General features: G+C 45.2%; 1 protein-coding gene across 1 annotated transcript in view; it reads left to right on the plus strand.

The window, feature by feature from the left end:
• LOC147267388 (uncharacterized) overlaps window positions 1-12,376 on the plus strand; it is a 373,440-nt gene that overhangs the window by 75,190 nt on the left and 285,874 nt on the right. The window lies entirely within an intron of this gene.

The following is a 12,376-nucleotide window of genomic DNA, read 5'->3' on the forward strand; positions in this document are numbered from 1 at the left end:
GACACGTTTCACGCTTACAATGGAAGTCAATGGGGAGGCCGTGTCCTCTCATGATACATACTCTCGAACAAATGCTTCTCACGTCTATACCATACATCGCACAGCTTTTAAAAACATATCACTGTATTCCTGACAAAAATCCCTACAAAAATATGGTATTTTGTGTTACTTTCCACCAACGTAGGCCGAGTTATTCAGCTTTTACACACTACATTTCTCTTAATCCTCCACTCTCTCCACTCTAGCACAGATCAAAGAAAGTGCAGCGGGGGAGGGGTTCTTAATGGGCCAGCTGGCAGCTCTGCTCTCAGCTCTGCTCTCAGCTCTGACAGAGATGGCAGAGATTTGTTTACTGTAGTCATGGAAACCACAATTGGCACTTCTCTGCCCTCATGTACATACTCTCATACAAACACTTGTCGCTTCTAAATTAAAACACTCACACCTTCAGAAAACACACCATTGAATTCCTGAGAAAAAACTCTACGAACTGATGTCTTTACATTACACTTTTGACCAACATATGCAGAGTTATGACTGTGTTTGTCAGTAAAACTGCCAAATCCTCCTCTGCTCTCCACTCTGACAGAGATGGCAGAGAGCGAGCAGAGAAGGGAGGGGCTCTTAAAGGGCCGGCTCTCAGCTCTGCACTCACACTGTGCAGCGCACTGAGGCTCGTATCTTCTAAACTACAAGGCCTAGGGATTTGCCGATTACACCGTTGGATTCGGGCCGGTGTCAAGGACGCGGCCGTAGGCCGCGTGGGGGCTCAGGCCCTAACAACGCTGCTTGCAGCTTTAATTAGGGCCTGAGCCAGAAGGTACTTCTGGCGAAGACCCTATTATGTTTGCTCGGCAGAGCAACACATTAGCAGCACTAAAAACACTAAAAACACACACTAAACAGTGTCCCAGGCCCCCCCAACACCCATGAGGCAACTGGGTCAGACGGCCCGGAGCCAGTTTTCACATACACACCCATTCAAAACCTGGTATTATACTGTTCTTGCTCTCAATGAGTGCGCGCTATATGCGCATAATGCGCATAACGCGCATAATCTAATTTGACCCCCTGAACATGCATGAAATTCGCTGAAATTTGGCACAATCGTTCGGTATGTCTCAACATTCACTAATCAAAAACAAAAACGCCACTAAAGTCTATAGCGCCACCTAGGGAGCCACACAAAAAAAAGATAATTTTTTTTAATTTCGCGCGCTATAACTCCTCACACAAAACTCCCACAGACATGGGACCAACACCGTTGGACTCGTCTCATCAAGACGAACAATTCTTACACTCTGACCCCTCACCTATCTCCAACAGAATGTCCACAAATTGGACAAAACTGTCAAAATCAGGACTTTTTTTACTCCCCGAACAAAATCTATCTCCTCCTAAACCGTAAATGCCAGGGCTTCCAAACTTTCACACATTACTCTCCCAACTGTGCTCTTCAAAAATCTTTAAAGGTTAATATACTACGCGCTCGGTTTGGATTTTATAAGCCCTCAAAGTGGGGGAGACACGTTTTACGCTTACAATGGAAGTCAATGGGGAGGCCGTGTCCTCTCATGGTACATACTCTCGAACAAATGCTTCTCACGTCTATACCATACATCGCACAGCTTTTAAAAACATATCACTGTATTCCTGACAAAAATCCCTACAAAAATATGGTATTTTGTGTTACTTTCCACCAACGTAGGCCGAGTTATTCAGCTTTTACACACTACATTTCTCTTAATCCTCCACTCTCTCCACTCTAGCACAGATCAAAGAAAGTGCAGCGGGGGAGGGGTTCTTAATGGGCCAGCTGGCAGCTCTGCTCTCAGCTCTGACAGAGATGGCAGAGATTTGTTTACTGTAGTCATGGAAACCACAATTGGCACTTCTCTGCCCTCATGTACATACTCTCAAACAAACACTTGTCGCTTCTAAATTAAAACACTCACACCTTCAGAAAACACACCATTGAATTCCTGAGAAAAAACTCTACGAACTGATGTCTTTACATTACACTTTTGACCAACATATGCAGAGTTATGACTGTGTTTGTCAGTAAAACTGCCAAATCCTCCTCTGCTCTCCACTCTGACAGAGATGGCAGAGAGCGAGCAGAGAAGGGAGGGGCTCTTAAAGGGCCGGCTCTCAGCTCTGCACTCACACTGTGCAGCAAACTGAGGCTCGTATCTTCTAAACTACAAGGCCTAGGGATTTGCCGATTACACCGTTGGATTCGGGCCGGTGTCAAGGACGCGGCCGTAGGCCGCGTGGGGGCTCAGGCCCTAACAACGCTGCTTGCAGCTTTAATTAGGGCCTGAGCCAGTCCCTGGCGAAGACCCTATTATGTTTCGAAGTCACACTCGCCACTTCAAAAGTAAATTTGACCCCCTAAACATGCATGAAAACTCACCAAATTTGGTAAGCACATCGGGTGCGGCGAAAAATTCGATAATTAAAAAAAAAAAAGGTGCTCTACTCAATAGCGCCACCTACATACACAAAAAACCACGCCACAGCCTGTAGGAATGTCCTACAGACATGGGACAAACACCATTGAACTCGTCTCATCAAGACGGATAAATCATACACTCACACCCCTGACCTAACTGTAACAGGATGTCCACAATTTGGACACGAATGTCTAATTTTGGACAATTTTGCGCCCCGAACAAAATCTATCTCCTCATAAACCGTAAATGCCAGGGCTTCCAAACTTTCACACATTACTCTCCCAACACTGCTCTTCAAAAATCTTTAAAGGCTAATATACTACGCGCTCGGTTTGGATTTTATGAGCCGTCAAAGTGGGGGAGACACTTTTCGCCTTACAATGGAAGTCTATGGGGAGAGCGTGTCCTCTCAGGGTACATACTCTCAAACAAATGCTTCTCACATCTACACCATACATTCCACAGCTTTTAAAAACACACCACTGTATTCCTGACAAAAATCCCTACAAAAATATGGTATTTTGTGTGACTTTTGACCAACGTATGACGACTTATTCAGCTTTCACACACTACATTTCTCTGAATCCTCCACTCTCTCCACTCTAGCACAGATCAAAGAAAGTGCAGCGGGGGAGGGGTTCTTAAAGGGCCAGCTGGCAGCTCTGCTCTCAGCTCTGCTCTCAGCTCTGACAGAGATGGCAGAGAGCGAGCAGAGAAGGGAGGGGCTCTTAAAGGGCCGGCTCTCAGCTCTGCACTCACACTGTGCAGCGCACTGAGGCTTGTATCTCCTAAACTACAAGGCCTAGGGATTTGCCGATTACACCGTTGGATTCGGGCCGGCGATCCGGCCGCGGCTAGGCGGGGGCTCAGGCCCTAACAACGCTGCTTGCAGCTTTAATTAGGGCCTGAGCCAGTCCCTGGCGAAGACCCTATTATGTTTCGAAGTCACACTCGCCACTTCAAAAGTAAATTTGACCCCCTAAACATGCATGAAAACTCACCAAATTTGGTAAGCACATCGGGTGCGGCGAAAAATTCGATAATTAAAAAAAAAAAAGGTGCTCTACTCAATAGCGCCACCTACATACACAAAAAACCACGCCACAGCCTGTAGGAATGTCCTACAGACATGGGACAAACACCATTGAACTCGTCTCATCAAGACGGATAAATCATACACTCACACCCTTGACCTAACTGTAACAGGATGTCCACAATTTGGACACGAATGTCTAATTTTGGACAATTTTGCGCCCCGAACAAAATCTATCTCCTCCTAAACCGTAAATGCCAGGGCTTCCAAACTTTCACACATTACTCTCCCAACTGTGCTCTTCAAAAATCTTTAAAGGCTAATATACTACGCGCTCGGTTTGGATTTTATGAGCCGTCAAAGTGGGGGAGACACTTTTCGCCTTACAATGGAAGTCTATGGGGAGAGCCTGTCCTCTCAGGGTACATACTCTCAAACAAATGCTTCTCACATCTACACCATACATTCCACAGCTTTTACAAACACACCACTGTATTCCTGACAAAAATCCCTACAAAAATATGGTATTTTGTGTGACTTTTGACCAACGTATGACGACTTATTCAGCTTTTACACACTACATTTCTCTGAATCCTCCACTCTCTCCACTCCAGCACAGATCAGACACAGTGCAGCGGGGGAAGGGTTCTTAATGGGCCAGCTGGCAGCTCTGCTCTCAGCTCTGCTCTCAGCTCTGACAGAGATGGCAGAGAGCGAGCAGAGAAGGGAGAGGCTCTTAAAGGGCCGGCTCTCAGCTCTGCTCTCAGCTCTGCTCTCAGCTCTGACAGAGATGGCAGAGATTTGTTTACTGTAGTCATGGAAACCACAATTGGAGCTTCTCTGCCCTCATGTACATACTCTCAAACAAACACTTGTCGCTTCTAAATTAAAACACTCAAACCTTCAAAAAGCACACCATTGAATTCCTGAGAAAAAACTCGACGCACTGATGTCTTTACATTCCACTTTTGACCCATATATGCAGAGTTATGACTGTGTTTCACAGTTAAACTGCCAAATCCTCCTCTGCTCTCCACTCTGACAGAGATGGCAGAGAGCGAGCAGAGAAGGGAGGGGCTCTTAAAAGGCCAGCTCTCAGCTCTGCACTCACACTGTGCAGCGCACTGAGGCTCATATCTCCTAAACTACAAGGCCTAGGGATTTGCCGATTACACCGTTGGATTCGGGCCGGTGTCAAGGACGCGGCCGTAGGCCGCGCAGGGGCTCAGGCCCTAACAACGCTGCTTGCAGCTTTAATTATACTTTCTTTTTTCCGCGTACTTTTAAATCCTTAATTTGACCCCCTGAACATGCATGAAATTCGCTGAAATTTTGCACACACGTCCGGTCTGGCGAAAAATTTTATATTTAAAAAAAAAATTTCGCAAAAACTCAATAGCGCCACCTAGGGAGCAAAAAAACTCGAAAAAACTTTGGAGCGCTATAACTGCTTGCACGAATGTCCCACAGACATGGGACCAACACCGTTGCACTCGTCTCATCAAGACAAAAATTTCATACGCTCTGACCTCTCACCTATCTACAACACAATGTCCACAAATTGGACAAAACTGTCAAAATGAGGACTTTTGCTCCTCCCCGAACAAAATCTATCTCCTCCTAAACCGTAAATGGCATCGCTTCCAAACTTTCACACATTACTCTCCCAACTGTGCTGATTAAAAGTTCAGTAAGAATAATATACTACTCGCTCGGTTTGGATTTTATAAGCCGTCAAAGTCGGGGAGACACGTTTTACGTTACAATGGAAGTCAATGGGGAGGCCGTGTCCTCTCATGGTACATACTTTCAAACAAACGCTTCTCACATCTACACTGAATCTCACACAGCTTCACAAAACACACACTGGATTCCTCAGAAAAATCTCTACAAAAATATGGAATTATATTCCACTTCCAAGCAACAAATGCAGAGTTATTTGCTTTTCACACACTAAAAATGTGCATTTTTTAGCTGCTCTCCACTCAGGCACAGATAGCAGAGATTTGTTTACTGTAGTCATGGAAACCACAATTGCAGCTTCTCTGCCCTCATGTACATACTCTCAAACAAACACTTGTAGCTTCTAAACTAAAACACTCACACATTCAGAAAACACACCATTGAATTCCTGAGAAAAAACTCTACGCACTGATGTCTTTACATTCAACTTTTGACCAACATATGCTGAGTTATGACTGTGTTTGTCAGTAAAACTGCCAAATCCTCCTTTGCTCTCCACTCTAGCACAGATGGCAGAGATTTGTTTACTGTAGTCATGGAAACCACAATTGGAGCTTCTCTGCCCTCATGTACATACTCTCAAACAAACACTTGTAGCTTCTAGACTAAAAGACTCACACCTTCAGAAAACACACCATTGAATTGCTGAGAAAAAACCCTACGCACTGATGTCTTTACGTTCCACTTTTGACCCACATATGCTGAGTTATGACTGGTTTTCACAGTAAAACTGCCAAATCCTCCTCTGCTCTCCACTCTGACACAGATGGCAGAGAGCGAGCAGAGAAGGGAGGGGCTCTTAAAGGGCCGGCTCTCAACTCTGCACTCGCACTGTGCAGCGAACTGAGGCTCGTATCTCCTAAACTACAAGGCCTAGGGATTTGCCGATTACACCGTTGGATTCGGGCCGGCGATCCGGCCGCGGTTAGGCGGGGGCTCAGGCCCTAACAACGCTGCTTGCAGCTTTAATTAGGGCCTGAGCCAGTCCCTGGCGAAGACCCTATTATGTTTCGAAGTCACACTCGCCACTTCAAAAGTAAATTTGACCCCCTAAACATGCATGAAAACTCACCAAATTTGGTAAGCACATCGGATGCGGCGAAAAATTCGATAATTAAAAAAAAAAGAGGCGCTCTACTCAATAGCGCCACCTACATACACAAAAAACCACGCCACAGACTGTAGGAATGTCCTACAGACATGGGACAAACACCATTGAACTCGTCTCATCAAGACGGATAAATCATACACTCACACCCCTGACCTAACTGTAACAGGATGTCCACAATTTGGACACGAATGTCTAATTTTGGACAATTTTGCGCCCCGAACAAAATCTATCTCCTCCTAAACCGTAAATGCAAGGGCTTCCAAACTTTCACACATTACTCTCCCAACTGTGCTGATTAAAAGTTGTTCAAGGTTAATATACTACGCGCTCGGTTTGGATTTTATGAGCCGTCAAAGTGGGGGAGACACTTTTCGCCTTACAATGGAAGTCTATGGGGAGAGCGTGTCCTCTCAGGGTACATACTCTCAAACAAATGCTTCTCACATCTACACCATACATTCCACAGCTGTTAAAAACACACCACTGTATTCCTGACAAAAATCCCTACAAAAATATGGTATTTTGTGTGACTTTTGACCAACGTATGCCGACTTATTCAGCTTTTACACACTATATTTCTCTGAATCCTCCACTCTCTCCACTCTAGCACAGATCAGACACAGTGCAGCGGGGGAGGGGCTCTTAAAGGGCCAGCTGGCAGCTCTGCTCTCAGCTCTGCTCTCAGCTCTGACAGAGATGGCAGAGAGCGAGCAGAGAAGGGAGGGGCTCTTAAAGGGCCGGCTCTCAGCTCTGCACTCACACTGTGCAGCGCACTGAGGCTCGTATCTCCTAAACTACAAGGCCTAGGGATTTGCCGATTACACCGTTGGATTGGGGCCGGTGTCAAGGACGCGGCCGTAGGCCGCGCGGGGGCTCAGGCCCTAACAACGCTGCTTGCAGCTTTAATTAGGGCCTGAGCCAGAAGGTACTTCTGGGCGAAGACCCTATTATGTTTCGAAGTCAGAGAGACACGAAGTCAGCGCTAAAAGCAGTAAAAACACACACTTAGGAGGATCACAGGCCTCTAAAAACATCACAGGGGGGTCCGGGGGGGGACAGGGGGGTGAGGTCCCCCATTGAAACCTATGGTGGCAAAAATTTTATCTGAAATTGCAAAGTTTTTCCTATTATTATTATTATTATTCTTTCCGGTTCCGCCGCCACTTTAACGCTTAATTTCACCCCCTGAACATGCATGAAATTCGCTGAATTTTTGCACACACGTCCGGTCTGGCGAAAAATTTTATATTTAAAAAAAAAATTTCGCAAAAACTCAATAGCGCCACCTAGGGAGCCAAAAAACTCGTAAAAAATTGGGAGCCCTATAACTGCTCACACGAATGTCCCACAGACATGAGACCAACATCGTTGCACTCGTCTCATCAAGATGAAAAATTCATACGCTTTGACCTCTCACCTATCTGCAACAGAATGTCCACAAATTGGACAAAACTGTCAAAATGAGGACTTTTGCTCCTCCCCGAACAAAATCTATCTCCTCCTAAACCGTAAATGGCATCGCTTCCAGACTTTCACAAATTACTCTCCCAACTGTGCTGATTAAAAGTTCAGTAAGAATAATATACTACGCGTTCGGTTTGGATTTTATAAGCCGTCAAAGTGGGGGAGACACGTTTCACGCTTACAATGGAAGTCAATGGGGTGGCCGTGTCTTCTCATGGTACAAACTCTCGAACAAATGCTTCTCACGTCTACACTAAAACTCTCACAGCTTCACAAAACACATCAGTCGATTCCTCAGAAAAATCTCTACAAAAATATGGTATTATATTCCACTTCCAAGCAACATATGCAGAGTTATTTGCTTTTCACACACTAAAAATGTACACTTTTCAGCTGCTCTCAACTCAGGCACAGATGGCAGAGATTTGTTTACTGTAGTCATGGAAACCACAATTGGAGCTTCTCTGCCCTCATGTACATACTCTCAAACAAACACTTGTAGCTTCTAAACTAAAACACTCACACCTTCAGAAAACACACCATTGAATTCCTGAGAAAAAACTCTACGCACTGATGTCTTTACATTCCACTTTTGACCCACATGTGCTGAGTTATGACTGGTTTTCACAGTAAAACTGCCAAATCCTCCTCTGCTCTCCACTCTGACAGAGATGGCAGAGAGCGAGCAGAGAAGGGAGGGGCTCTTAAAGGGCCGGCTCTCAACTCTGCACTCGCGCTGTGCAGCGCACTGAGGCTCGTATCTCCTAAACTACAAGGCCTAGGGATTTGCCGATTACACCGTTGGATTGGGGCCGGCGATCCGGCCGCGGTTAGGCGGGGGCTCAGGCCCTAACAACGCTGCTTGCAGCTTTAATTATTATTAGGGCCTGAGCCAGAAGGTACTTCTGGCGAAGACCCTATTATGTTTGCTCGGCAGAGCAACACATTAGCAGCACTAAAAACACTAAAAACACACACTAAACAGTGTCCCAGGCCCCCCCAACACCCATGAGGCAACTGGGCCAGACGGCCCGGAGCCAGTTTTCACATACACACCCATTCAAAACCTGGTATTATACTGTTCTTGCTCTCAATGAGTGCGCGCTATATGCGCATAATGCGCATAACGCGCATAATCTAATTTGACCCCCTGAACATGCATGAAATTCGCTGAATTTCGGCACAATCGTTCGGTATGTCTCAACATTCACTAATCAAAAACAAAAACGCCACAAAAGTCTATAGCGCCACCTAGGGAGCCACACAAAAAAAAGATAATTTTTTTTAATTTCGCGCGCTATAACTCCTCACACAAAACTCCCACAGACATGGGACCAACACCGTTGGACTCGTCTCATCAAGACGAACAATTCTTACACTCTGACCCCTCACCTATCTCCAACAGAATGTCCACAAATTGGACAAAACTGTCAAAATCAGGACTTTTTTTACTCCCCGAACAAAATCTATCTCCTCCTAAACCGTAAATGCCAGGGCTTCCAAACTTTCACACATTACTCTCCCAACTGTGCTGATTAAAAGTTCAGTAAGAATAATATACTACGCGCTCGGTTCCCATTTTATAAGCCGTCAAAGTCGGGGAGACACGTTTCACGCTTACAATGGAAGTCAATGGGGAGGCCGTGTCCTCTCATGATACATACTCTCGAACAAATGCTTCTCACGTCTATACCATACATCGCACAGCTTTTAAAAACATATCACTGTATTCCTGACAAAAATCCCTACAAAAATATGGTATTTTGTGTTACTTTCGACCAACGTAGGCCGAGTTATTCAGCTTTTACACACTACATTTCTCTTAATCCTCCACTCTCTCCACTCTAGCACAGATCAAAGGAAGTGCAGCGGGGGAGGGGTTCTTAATGGGCCAGCTGGCAGCTCTGCTCTCAGCTCTGCTCTCAGCTCTGCTCTCAGCTCTGACAGAGATGGCAGACATTTGTTTACTGTAGTCATGGAAACCACAATTGGAGCTTCTCTGCCCTCATGTACATACTCTCAAACAAACACTTGTAGCTTCCAAACTAAAACACTCACACCTTCAAAAAGCACACCATTGAATTCCTGAGAAAAACTCTACGAACTGATGTCTTTACATTCCACTTTTGACCCATATATGCAGAGTTATGATTGTGTTTCACAGTTAAACTGCCAAATCCTCCTCTGCTCTCCACTCTGACACAGACAGCAGAGAGCGAGCAGAGAAGGGAGGGGTTCTTAAAGGGCCGGCTCTCAGCTCTGCTCTCAGCTCTGCAGTCACACTGGGCAGCGCACTGAGGCTCGTATCTCCTAAACTACAAGGCCTAGGGATTTGCCAATTACACCGTTGGATTCGGGCCGGTGTCAAGGACGCGGCCGTAGGCCGCGCGGGGGCTCAGGCCCTAACAACGCTGCTTGCAGCTTTAATTAGGGCCTGAGCCAGAAGGTACTTCTGGGCGAAGACCCTATTATGTTTCGAAGTCAGAGAGACACGAAGTCAGCGCTAAAAGCAGTAAAAAAACACACTTAGGAGCATCACAGGCCTCTAAAAACATCACAGGGGGGTCCGGGGGGGGACAGGGGGGTGAGGTCCCCCATTGAAACCAATGGTGGCAAAAATTTTATCTGAAATTGCAAAGTTTTTCCTATTATTATTATTATTATTATTCTTTCCGGTTCCGCCGCCAAAAAAACCCTTAATTACACCCCCTGAACATGCATGAAATTCGCTGAAATTTGGCACGCACGTCCGGTCTGGCGAAAATTTCGATATTTTGAAAAAAAAAATCGGCAAAACTCTATAGCGCCACCTAGGGAGCAAAAAAACAAACAAAAAACATTGGATCGCTATAACTTCTTGCACGAATGTCCTACACACACGGGAGCAACACTGTTGTACTCGTCTCATCAACACAAACAATTCATACACTCTGACCTCTCACCTATCTACAACACAATGTCCACAAATTGGTCAAAACTGTCAAAATGAGGACTTTTTTTACTCCCGAACAAAATCTATCTCCTCCTAAACCGTAAATGGCATCGCTTCCAAACTTTCACACATTACTCTCCCAACTGTGCTGATTAAAAGTTCAGTAAGAATAATATACTACGCGCTCGGTTTGGATTTTATAAGTCGTCAAAGTCGGGGAGACACATTTCACGCTTACAATGGAAGTCAATGGGGTGGCCGTGTCCTCTCATGGTACATACTCTCGAACAAACGCTTGTCACATCTACACTGAAACTCTCACAGCTTCACAAAACACACCACTGGATTCCTGAGAAAAATCTCTACAAAAATATGGAATTATATTCCACTTCCAAGCAACAAATGCAGAGTTATTTGATTTTCACACACTAAAAATGTACACTTTACAGCTGCTCTCGACTCAGGCACAGATGGCAGAGATTTGTTTACTGTAGTCATGGAAACCACAATTGGAGCTTCTCTGCCCTCATGTACATACTCTCAAACAAACACTTGTAGCTTCTAAACTAAAACACTCACACCTTCAAAAAACACACCATTGAATTCCTGACAAAAAACTCTACGCACTGATGTCTTTACATTCAACTTTTGACCAACATAAGCAGAGTTATGACTGTGTTTGTCAGTAAAACTGCCAAATCCTCCTCTGCTCTCCACTCTGACAGAGATGGCAGAGAGCGAGCAGAGAAGGGAGGGGCTCTTAAATGGCCGGCTCTCAGCTCTGCACTCACACTGTGCAGCACACTTAGCCCAGGGGTTAACCCTACTGTTCTCATGGAAACCTCCACTCTGCACCTCTCCACTCTCACACAGGTAACAGAGAGTAGTGGGACAGGTGCATCTACAGCAACAGCAGTCACCTGTGATAGGATAGGGAGAGGCTACCTCTTCATAAATTACATGCTCTCAAACACAAAGTACACAAGTCACAAATACACATCACACTGCTTTGGAAATACATCCATCTATCACTCACAAATTCTCCTACTACATGAGGGTATTACACATTGATTTCTATCAAGACATGTCTTGATGACTTCTGACCATTCCTCTAACTAACTACACATCATCCTCTCCTCTCCACTCAGCCACTCATGAACCACAGTGCCAGACGGGAGGCACTTTGAACAACTCTCACTCTGAAGCGACAGTTTGCCATATACATCTCCTCCAAAAACAAAAAAAATTCAGTTGAGCTCATAAGACTTCATGTTACAATCCCTTTGACTGATCAATACTTGCTATGGATTGTGTGTGTGTGTGTGTGGGGGGGGGGATAAAGGGTACAAAGTCTCATTCTAATCCAAAAATCTGGATAATGCTAAATATCTCTCTAATAACAACAATCAAGGACGTTTCACCTTTGCACGTTTCATTTTCTGCCCAAGTAATAATACTTTATTTGTCCTCTGCACACATCCCTCCTACATTCTATATAGACAGCTAAATCCTAAATCCTCCTCTGCTCTCCACTCTGACACAGACGGCATAGAGAGAGCAGAGAAGGGAGGGGCTCTCAAACCCCAGCAACAAGGCTCTGTGAAGTCTCAGCTCTCTCCTCAATGGTCAGATCTGAC

The sequence above is a fragment of the Aulostomus chinensis genome, chromosome 3, assembly GCF_037954235.1.
Source record: "Aulostomus chinensis isolate RoL2024-O1b breed Wild chromosome 3, RoL_Achi_v1.0, whole genome shotgun sequence".
In the NCBI taxonomy this organism is placed as follows: domain Eukaryota; kingdom Metazoa; phylum Chordata; class Actinopteri; order Syngnathiformes; family Aulostomidae; genus Aulostomus; species Aulostomus chinensis.